This window comes from Coregonus lavaretus (genome assembly GCF_964263955.1).
Source record: "Coregonus lavaretus genome assembly, chromosome: 9".
Lineage (NCBI taxonomy): Eukaryota > Metazoa > Chordata > Actinopteri > Salmoniformes > Salmonidae > Coregonus > Coregonus lavaretus.
The window spans coordinates 40,756,823-40,768,123 of record NC_139996.1 but is presented as its reverse complement, the minus strand read 5'-3'; the positions used below and the strand labels follow the sequence as shown (position 1 = coordinate 40,768,123).

Sequence of the window (11,301 nt, the reverse complement as noted above, 5' to 3'; positions counted from 1 at the left end):
GTGAACACAATGCTTTGTTATTGCAGTGTATATTCACGATGAGGAAGCCAAGGGAAGAGGGCTTGTTCAGTAGGCTTTCACTTGTTGTGTTGGGTGAGTTGTTTTGTGTGAGGAGAATGCTATCTTGTGACTGAGGTTGCATTATCCAATAAAACATGATTAGCCAGTATGGTGGGATCTTTTTTTTTTACAGAGCAATAATGAAGTAATGAGAAGATGGTTGAACGTGAAGACTGAAACAGTGGCCTGGGTTTGTTGGAGACTACAACTACATTCAGATCATAAAGAGAGTGACTAAAGGCCACGTGAGGCCATTCTGTGGTAGATGCCTAGTCTCCTACAGCTGTGCAGTGGGAGATTCTAGCCACAGAGGCAGAGTTTAACAGGGTTCCCATGATACTGAGGCTGAACTGACGACAGGCCAGACACAGACATGCAGGTGCAAGTTGCAGGCAAAGACACCATATCACACACACACATACATTGTGCACGCACCCACACATTGCGTACACACACACACACGCACACACACACACCAGTCCTGTAGCTGCACAACATGCCCTTGTGCTAACCCTCGCCTTCCTAAGCAACCACAACACTCTACAGAGCCTATTCTCTCTACCCTCCACCCTGTCTTTTACCTGAAATTTCTGTCTGGCCACAAAGTACTTCATTCTCCGGAGTACTTTGACTGCTGCTTTGTGGGCGTGAGACAACCTGAGGGAGACAAACAACATTTGGTTGCACTGTTGAGAGGAGAACTGGCAAGAAGCATTTAATTGTTCATGACGCTGTATCCTGTGCATATGACAAATAAACATTGATTTGATTTGTTCCAGCACACAAGGGGTTAAGCCTGCAGAAGTTTCCCCCGTCTCAGTTGTATTTCCTTATAAATGCAACCTGGCTTGTTTTCTGCTCTGAAAACAACAGAACATTTGTACAACTTGCCATTCTAATCGGCTTGTACTGCATTCATTTATGCAGAATGTGTGTCCCATGCAATGGCAAAACACATGTGGCCTCGAGGGCTAGGAGAGTCTCCCTCCCTACCACACACACATACACACACACAAACACACACCCACAAAAGACACCAACACACACACACAAACGTATGCACGCACGTGTGTGAACGAACACACACACACACACACTCTCAAACACACACACACACCATATGATCTCATCCTCTGGAACTAAACAGGTTTCTCATACAACTCATGGATGTTGAACTCTGATGAACTTGTTGTTCCTCTGTAAGTTTCGCCACATTAATAAAAACTGTGAATTTGTGTCCCTCTGTGAATCTGGAAGAACAAAACAGCTTGTGTAATCTGAGTCACACACACACACAAACACACACACACACACACATACACGCAAAACACACACACTGGCTCAACTCGCCTCATCTGTGTCAACAAATGGGAAAACCACCAGCACTAAACTAAGCACCATAACAGCAGACACTATACACTAGCTATAGCCACAAGGGCACAGACCCACGTCTTCCATCACGCAAGTGCTTTGGATGATGTGTTGATGTTCGCTTGGCTTCACTGTCTAAGCTGAAAAGCACAACAAGATGCACACAGATCTGGTTAAAAAACTAAAATATGTTGTTGTGAGCCAAATGTGACTGTTGTGGATGAGACGACCATACATGGGTGTACGTGTGAGTATGATACTTAGATGTGTGTGTGAAGGCAAAACTTGGGTGGGTGTTTATGTGCGGTTCGACTGCTGACAACTTCCATGGGTCATGAGGTCATGGCTAGAGGACGACCACAGAGCAGTAGAGGAAGTGGTGACCTGCTAGCTAGATCTGCAAATAGGCCCTCAGAGTCTATTCTAAAACCGTTCTGATTATTTTGGTCCATGTATAGAATGTGTGCCCTCTCATTTTACAGTTTAACATTCATGTAGTGGTTTCATATTTCTGTACTGTTATTATAAGCGGGAGGTAAGCTTGGCTTCTTCTTTATATGGTGTCGAGTAAAGCTTAAACCATGTATTTAGATTGTAGGTAGGTATTGTAGTTAGGTATTGTAGGTAGTTTATCTAGGTAGTTATTGTAGGTATTTATTGTAGGTATGTATTGTATTCGGCTGAGCCCGGTGAAGCACGAGGCTAGCTAACCCACTACCTGGACCAATAAAGCTAGCTAGCTAGCGGGTAGCTACTGGTAACTATTAGCAACTGTGGATAGTTGTTTCCAATGTTATTTCACGCTTAAGAGTACCTGTAATTATGCCAGCTAGCTACCTACCATTCAGCTGTTTTTATAACCTCATTATCTGAAAAGTTAACGTTAGGTAGTTAGTAGCTACTGTACTCGAAATTTAGCTAGCTTGTTGCTACCTGGATAGCTAACTAAACAATAGCTGTAACGACCTAGCTGTAATTGTTTGGAGACGCTTTCTCTCCATTGGGACAGACGCGAACTGGCTAAATCGATTCAGTAGCTAGCTTTACACTTAACTAGCTAACAGTAGCTACTAAGGCTAAGTTATAACCTACATTTATTGTAATTTTATTTTTACATACTGGTAACCAGAGTCGTTCAAAAGGAATTCAAGACATGGGTGACTAGTTAACATTAGCGTGGCTCTCTCTGTGTGTTTCATACCGTGGGAGGAGGGGTTGGTTCGTTGACAGAGAGCAATGGCTAGCTAATATGCTAACTATTCTAGCTAGCTAACTAACTGGCTGAATAAGTTGACGACGTACTCACTCAAACTGTCAAAACTAACCCCAAAACTTTACACACAATTGAATGCACCAATTTGTAAGTCGCTCTGGATAAGAGCGTCTGCTAAATGACGTAAATGTAAATGTTGTACTATGTTGTCTCTGAAATGTAGGTAATTTGTGATAGAACTGTAGCATGACTGTGAATAATGCTCATTCAGTGAGAACCCATGTATATCTGTCTGTTGCTTCTCTGACACTAGCTGTGCTGACAGATCAAAGAGAATGCAATCAATTCAATGTGGATTTTTTTCTGTCTTAAAAGCGGAGCTGAAATATCTGCTTTTACTTTATGTGTGTTTTAAAACATGTGACCCTTAGCCTTCGGCCCTATCGCTGACATCAAGGGGGCTGGCAAGCCGCGGGATGGCGTTTGGAGTGTGTCTCGAGAGACGCCGTATTAACGCTGAGCGACGCCACCGGATTCTTTAACAATCAACAACATTCTTAAGGAATTCAGAGAGGGGACACCTTGTAAAATACCACAGAGATGAGAAATGGGCACAGGAACAAATGAGAGACAGAAGACGGAGTTGAATGTGGTCCCAAATCCCCAAAACATCCCCCCGTAACTCTGTGTGTGTGTGTGTCACACTTTGCAGGGGTCTGAGCGTGACTGTGGTGAGAGATAAGGTCTTCTCTGCTGAAGTGTTCCACAGCAAATGAATGGCTCCATTCTGAAGGCAGCAGGCAGCAGCCCTTTGTGGGGGGATGTATGGGGGGACAAGACTTGTTATAACTGCTGCGTCCCAGCCCTACAGCTGGCTAGCTGGTTCTCTGTGAAGAAGCACACCCTCCCGCCTTTGTGGAGTCAACAAGCCCGGTCTGAAGACTTCATTAGAGGGTAGGGACAACAAAAGGACTTAACAGACAATACACTGACAGGGGCCATAAAACATATGGATCAAAGCAGACTGCTGGGACTGCTTTTCCCTGCCTCAGATCTGGGCCTATATGAGGAAATGCACACGAACAATGCCAAACAAAAAGCAGAGGCTTTAAACAAAAAAAAATGCACCCCCTCCTCCTTCTTCCCAAGTGCGAGTTGTATATTGAACATAATTGGGAAAGAAACACACATGTAGGAAACAGAAAACACGTGCAGTTTTGATCATGGGACTGTTTCCCCCCTCGCTTCCCAAATGCACACACATGTTCAGCAAGTGACCGTGATAAAATAATAACATATTTTACACAACTTAAAGTCGGCCTGCCCCAGATGCGGCGCTCAACCACATTTGGCGCTCAGCAACCTTTGGAATGTCAGCTTTCCCACATGTCTCTCTCCGGTTGATGACTCACAACACTTGCTGCTAATCCCATTCTTCTTATCTTCTCTTCTCCTCTTTTCTCCTTTATTTTATTTATCCCTCTTCTCACCAGACCAGAGCATTTGCCACACAACACAATGCATCCCAGGGCTCCTCTGGAGTCAGCAAGTATTTAATCTCCCACACACAGACTTCAATATTGTTTTTATTGTCCTGTGCCGTATGATTTCAGGGCCAAGGGGGATGGTTGTTTATTCCAGTGAATACCCAGGCTTAAGACTGCTACAGTCTTCCACAGACTCACCATTCTTCACCAGGGCTACTGTGGCAAATTAAATTGGGTACAGTGTTGAGGAGAAATGAGTTGGTGTGGTCCTTTGAAATCCTGGACAGATTATAGCCACATGCCCTCCATTGGAACTTGGAAGTTTCTCTCTTAATAAAGCTTTTTTGGTTGCTTTTTTCAGGTGGTTACTTTAGAAACGTCATAGTTGTCAATAGCAACAGTCCTCCTCTCTGCTGTTCCTTGGCTGGAGCCAGTCTAATATCCTGTCTGTGCTTCCTAGGAGCACACAGTGTAATAATGTCTGGGGACGGAGTCTATCAGGGGAAAGAGGCTTTAGAGTCTAGAGTTTCAGGTCGATGGTCAGAGCACAGCAAAGGCACAGGCCTGTGGTCAATGATCAGCTTTAAGAGGGGTCTTTGATCAATGCAAGAAACAGACACCCACAATATTTCTGTATCAAATCAGAAGAGGCCCCTGATTATCCCTCCACATTACACTTGAAATATGAGAGGGGTTTAATTAGCAGGGAGCCAGTAACTGCCTTTCATGTCGAATTCAGTTGGTGTGTTGTTGAATCATCAGAGAGAGAGAGAGGTTGTTTGCATGCAGGAGTCTGTCTCTAGTCTCTCTCTATCCTGCTGTGTGTAGTTCCTGGTGATGTGTGTTGTTGGTTAGTTACTGAACACTCTATCTCTCTCTGGCTGTCTGCTCCAGTTTTCTTTGTGTCTGCAGCCCCCGTCAGAGACAAGCAGGACCGATCAATAGGCCTTGATCACACTATGTTTGAGATGTTTGAAACAATAGCAGACTGCATTCAGCGTGGCCGGCTGGTAATGAGCACGTAAACACATGAAAGCATGTGTATTTAATAGCTGACAACAAAGAGAGGAGAGGCCGTGATTTATGTGCCGTGCCATGTCACCACAGCAGAAATGAGGAACAGTAGGGCACAAAGCCTGCTGCAGCCTGCCACATCTGTCATACATTTCTGTCTTCCAGATACACTGGAGGAAAGGGCTGGTTGACACTAGCATGGGGTGGTAGAGTACTCAGTTTCTCACTCTCTATATCCCACACACACATAAATATACACACACAACCACATGCTAGTATCACGTGAATACACTCACAATTACACAAATACGGGCACACACATGCACACACACACAAACAAACCACTCCACCACCCTTGTGTAATTCCAAAGGTACTACAATTTGTGGTTTGCTTTCTAAATGGTTGAGAGAAAACACAACAAAGGAAATTGCCTCTAGAATGACTGAATATATCATTTTGACCAGAGCCCCACCCACATTTAATGAACCCACTTTCACAACGTGTTATTACAGAGGAGAAGTGGAAAAGGCACCTCGTTGCAGATAGGGGAGAACGCTCGAACCACACACAGTTTGAACACGTACAGAGTGGAACAGTTTAACTTTGACAACCCTGAAACCTGTGCTTGGACAATACCAGGAAGAAAACCTCAAGTTAAGAACACACGTACACGCACACACACGCGCACACACACGCGCGCACACACACACACGCAGAGCAATAAAATGATTGTTGGACAGGCTTTAGTGGGTAATGTCTAGTTCTCAGGTGCAGGCTACAAACATCTACAGACCTCTACAAACCTCTACAGACCTCTACAGACCTCTACAGACCTCTACAGACCTCCAGACTACAGTAGGTCCTGAGTCCTGCTCTCAGAGTTCAGCTGACAGAAACAGTAAAGGCACTTCGGCTCATGTCCGTGTGAGTGTTAAAGGAAAGCTCCACCCAAAAATGCATCAGATGATTTCTGTATTTTGAAAGTTACATACACTGTATCTTGAAACCTTCAGTGCTGATAAGCAAGACATTTTGGGACTATTTCAACAATGGACTAATGAAACAAATACCAAAAGATAGTTTTTATGTGGAATTGTCCTTTAACTCATTATTTCCTAAGGGCTAACTCACAGAGTAGGCTACATTCTTATGAATGTCAGGACATGTCAATAGTGGATCTGCTAATGTACTACAATACTACTACTACATGTAAATCACTTCTACTGCAGCTTTAGTTATGCAAAACAGCACATAAACAGGTACATGATGGTACATGTCATTGAAACAATTATGTTTGTACAGAACTGGATTTTTCACTTTGCATACTTTGACTGGCTAGATACAGTAAATAGCAACCAATCCACAGGTGAATAGGCCAACCAATTTTTGAAATACAGTTTTATCTTACTTATTTAACAATGGAAAGTCAAAGAAGAGTCAAAGAACTCGCTTAATGATGATATGTTTGTGAGTGAAAGAAAGAAAGAAAGAAGCTATGACCTCAGCTTCACAAAATCCCCTTCATTAGGAAAGTGGTGATGTTGGAGGTTACCTAAGCTAAGGAGGTTATTCAACAAAGGAGCTGGCCAGAGCAGAGCAGAGCAGGGGCTATTGCTTCCATAGAGAGAGGAGGGGAAGGGGAAATGTCTATGGTTGGTCTGGGGCATAAACAGCCCTTTAAGTCAGTGTCCCAACACTTCAAAGGCTGGCTCACTGACTGACTGACTGACTCTGCCATATAAGGAGGGGAGGAGAACCACCATCCACACACATGCATGCAAGGGCACTAGAGCTGGGACGATAAACCGAAAATTATCAACACCGACCATACCAATCACTTATCGCAGACATAAGTAGCCTATACTAGAGAAATGTGAAGTTTGAAATGAAATAAGTTTGCTAATTTGAGTGATTTGTTATGGGACAATTGATGGTTACAACCATCAAACTAGCAGTAGTTGTATAAAGGATCATAAAAAAATAACTGTGGTGCTCATTAATGTTATAAAGTTATCGTTCTATATTGTTATCGCATCAATTCAGCCAATTTACCGCGATACAGATTTTTGTCCATATCGCCCAGCGCTAATGGGCACACTCACATTTGAAGGCACATACGCAAACAGGCATTCACATGCACAAGCACATCCACATAGAAAAACCGACCTGCATACCTTCACAGCATGCATACATAAACACACACATACATTACACAATCATACACACAGAAACACAAGTCTCCATACCTACACATATACAGTAAACAAATATAGACCTCCACACCGATGCACAAACACACGCTTCCCCTCCCTCCCCTGTCAGCCTGGGCTACAGGCTTGAGGAGCGGGGTGCAAGGTTTGGTGATGTGGTGGGGAGCATGTGTGCATGTGTGTTTGAGCGTGCGTGCACATGCATGCATGTGTGTATGTGCACGTGTGTGTGGGTGGGATTGAGAAGGTGGCGAGGAAGGGGAGGGTTTCTCCAGTGGAGGACAAGCTAGAGAGAGAGGTGCCGAAGCAGGAGTTATAATTCATGGTCTAATAGGATTTGGTGCTGTTTAGCAGGATTAGTGCATGTTAGAGAAATACTCCCTTTATAGCTGCCAGTCAGGGGGTCCTGGAAAAACACCACACTGGACACTTGTTTAAAAAAAAAAAATCTGTGATTACCCCCTCCAGCTGAGGCCCCTGATCAGTAAAGTGTCTTTCCTATTGTCGGCTGTACTGGGATTAAATTGGCTGCTTCTTTCATAGGCGTATGATAATCCGAGCACATGAGTCCAGTGTGGGGATGTGAAGAGGGGGACTGTGTGTGTGTGTGTGTGTGTAAGAAGTTAGAGGGAACAATTAGAGACACCTTCTTTTGGGGGAGCCAGGGGCTGCTGGAGGTGCAGTCACAGGCTTGCCCACATTCGTTCAGCCTGACTTAGCTCTCTCTATGGGCCCAGCCAGAGGAAGGGAGAGAGAGAGAGAGAGAGAGAGGGCGAGAGGAAGGGAGAGAGATGGAATAAGCCCAGAAGGCAGAGAGAGAGGCTGACCCTGCGCCTCCAGAGCTGAGGGCTTCCTTTCAGAAGCTAGGCGGGATTATAAAACCATTCTTTCTCTGAAAGAAGTTATTCTTCCATTCTTGTTTTTGTGGTAAAATGGGTGGGGGGGGGGGGGGGGGGGGGGGTCTGGCTGACATTAAAGCCTTGTGTTTAATTACTCTTTTCTCTTCTGATCAGTCCTTTTGTTCCCCTTCAGCTGTGGGAAGGCCTGGTTGGCTTCTCTACAGGGTGGTGTGTGTGTGTGTGTGTGTGTGTGTGTGTGTGTGTGTGTGTGTGTAATAGAGAGAGTTATAAAGAGAGAGAGAAAGAAAGAGAGGGAGATACTGTAGGCACAGCGAGAAAGTTTGGTGTATCAAAACGTTCCCTTCACTACCCGCTATGTGCTCCCTCCATCCAGATCTGTAGAGGGAGACACCTGCCACTAAGAGAGAGAGAGAGAGTGTGTGTGTGTGTGTGTGTGTGTGTTGTTCATGTTCTCTCACTCCCTCTATTTCACTTTAATAGTTTCCCATTACTGAACCAGCGATGTATTTTCGGTAACATTTTATTTGCCACATAGCGTCCTAACACGTTATGACACGGTGATAACCATGTCATAACAGCTGACATAACTTGTCATAACCTGTCATAATATGATCATAACACTGTTGTGACACATATATTTTGACCTGTGGTGACACGTAGTGCATTATTTTACATTTTAGTCATTTAGCAGACGCTCCTATCCAGAGCGACATACAGGAGCAATTAGAGTTAAGTGCCTTGCTCAAGGGCACACAGACAGATTATTCACCTAGTGGGCTCAGGGAATCGAACCAGCGACTTTTCGGATACTGGCCCAACACTCTTAACCTCTAGGCTACCTGCCGCCCATTTTAAATGTAAAAACCCACAAAACCTACCACACAAGGCAAACCACTCCATTTCACCATAGCCTACTTGTAAACAGTATGGTTATGTTATATAACATTTTCTGAAATTGACCATATTCATTATCATTGTAATTGTGCACATATTTATGTCAGACATGCACCTACACCAATGCTCTGTTGCTGAAGACTGGGATGAATGCAAGAGCAGATTTCAGGAGCAGGACAAAACACTATTTTTGTGACTAATGACTGACAGAAGGGCATGTACATGATAGGCCTATCTGGCTTATATGATTATGATGGCCATTATCCTTCTTGACAGTGTCATAAAGTGTATTTTCTTAGTCCAAGTAAGGTGACACAGAATGGTCATAATGCTTCATGACAGTGTCATCAAGTGTATTTTCTACAAGTTATTCAAAAAACTGACTGTAAAGAATTCATAAAAATAAAAATAAAGGATTTAACTCTAAATCGCATTATTTATTCAAGTTTGTTTCTGTAGCCTCACTCAAGGTCTTCACCTCCACCCATGGATGCAGCAGATGCATTACTTTCTCTGAAAAATATGGCTCAGTAAAGAACAGAAATCAGAATAGAGTATGCCACAATGCAGTGAAATCTGAAAACTAAAACTTAATACCAAATATATTATGAGAATAGCAAACACTTTCACACATTTTCAAATACATTACAATCCCGTTTTAACATAGCTAAAGCTAGCTCTCTGTCACACCCTGATCTGTTTCACCTGTCTTTGTGCTTGTCTCCACCCCCCACCAGGTGTCTCCCATTTTCCCACATTATCCCGTGTATACCTTCGTTTTCTGTTTGTCTGTTGCCAGCTCGCCTTGTCCCGTCAAGTCCTACCAGCGTGTTCCCAATGCTCTAGTTTTACCTAGTCTTCCCAGTTCTGACCTTTCTGCCTGTCCTGACCCTGATCCTGCCTGCCGTCCTGTACCTGCCTGACTCTGATTTGGATTACGACTCTTTGCCTGCCTTGACTTACCTTTTGCCTGCCCCTTGTTCAGTAATAAACTCTGAGACTCGTACTATCCGCCTCCTGTGTCTGCATCTGGGTCTTAGCCTGAGCCGTGATACTCTCAACTATTCATGTAGCTAGCAAGCTAATGTTAGCTACCCTATCACTAAAGATTGTGGTGTGCAAAACAACTAAATACACCCATGCCTTGTTGAGGCAACAACAGTACATCTGATTCACTGTATATATAGTGATAATTGTACAAACAAATTCTAGAAGAGGCCTGTGTATTAAATGTAACAAAAACCCATAACAACAAGTAGCTAGCTATGGAAGGCTAGCGCCTAGCGCTGGGTTGGCTAACGTTAACGCTAGCGGTTAGCATGTAACAGTTAGATACACATTTCATAAAAAGTAACTTTATAATATACTTATCATTAGCGTGGATCATATGTACTCATGTAAATACACTTAATACGAGCCATCGTTTGTAAAAAATGAATAAAACCATTAAGAGCCAAAAAGTTTAAAATGAAAATACATTTAATCTGAGAAGCCATCTTGTCTCATTGATTTACATACAAATTTAGCTAGCTTAGTTTGGCTACACTTATATGAAGGGAACAATCTAACTTGTTTTTTACTCTGTCAAAAATTATACATAAAGATGACGAGAAAACTCCTCACGGATTAGATAAACATGTTATCTCTAGATTTAAAAAACTAAACCATGCTTATAAATGTTACAAACCTGAAAACAGGATGAATAAGAATTTTTGCACTGGGCTTCTCTTCCTCCTTCTCTTCTTCCAACGTATGAGGTGCGCACCTGCAGCTAACAGTTTGAATGTCTCCCCCTAGTGGTAGCATTAAGTATACATGTAGCTATATTAAACCAAAACCATGGAGGACTACAATAATAATGTTGAGAACAAACAAACTTTGATTCCAAAATATGGAAATGTATAGAATCTATCACAGGAGGTTTTTTGTCCTGCTCCTGCATTCATCCCAGTCATCAGCAACAGAGCATTGGGCTAAGCACATGTTTGACATCAATGTGTGAATAATTACAATGGTAATAAAATGGCAAATTACAAGTAGAATGGAATGGTTTACCTTGTGTGGTAGGATTTGTGGGCTTTGACACTATTATATAGGTGTCATTGTTCTGCTAAATGACTAAAATCTAAAATGTAAAATGTATAACCATCCATAAAATATTGCAATATATGTCACAACATGTCTAAATATA

At 43.0% G+C, this 11,301-nt stretch overlaps 1 pseudogene across 1 annotated transcript in view; it reads right to left on the bottom strand.

Annotated features, from left to right (window-relative positions):
• The window catches only part of LOC311135355 (potassium voltage-gated channel subfamily KQT member 1-like), a 256,411-nt pseudogene that overhangs the window by 89,164 nt on the left and 155,946 nt on the right, over window positions 1-11,301 (bottom strand). The window contains exon 15 of the transcript XR_014615409.1: window positions 623-717. The product of XR_014615409.1 is annotated as a potassium voltage-gated channel subfamily KQT member 1-like (transcript). The remainder of the gene's footprint in view (window positions 1-622; window positions 718-11,301) is intronic.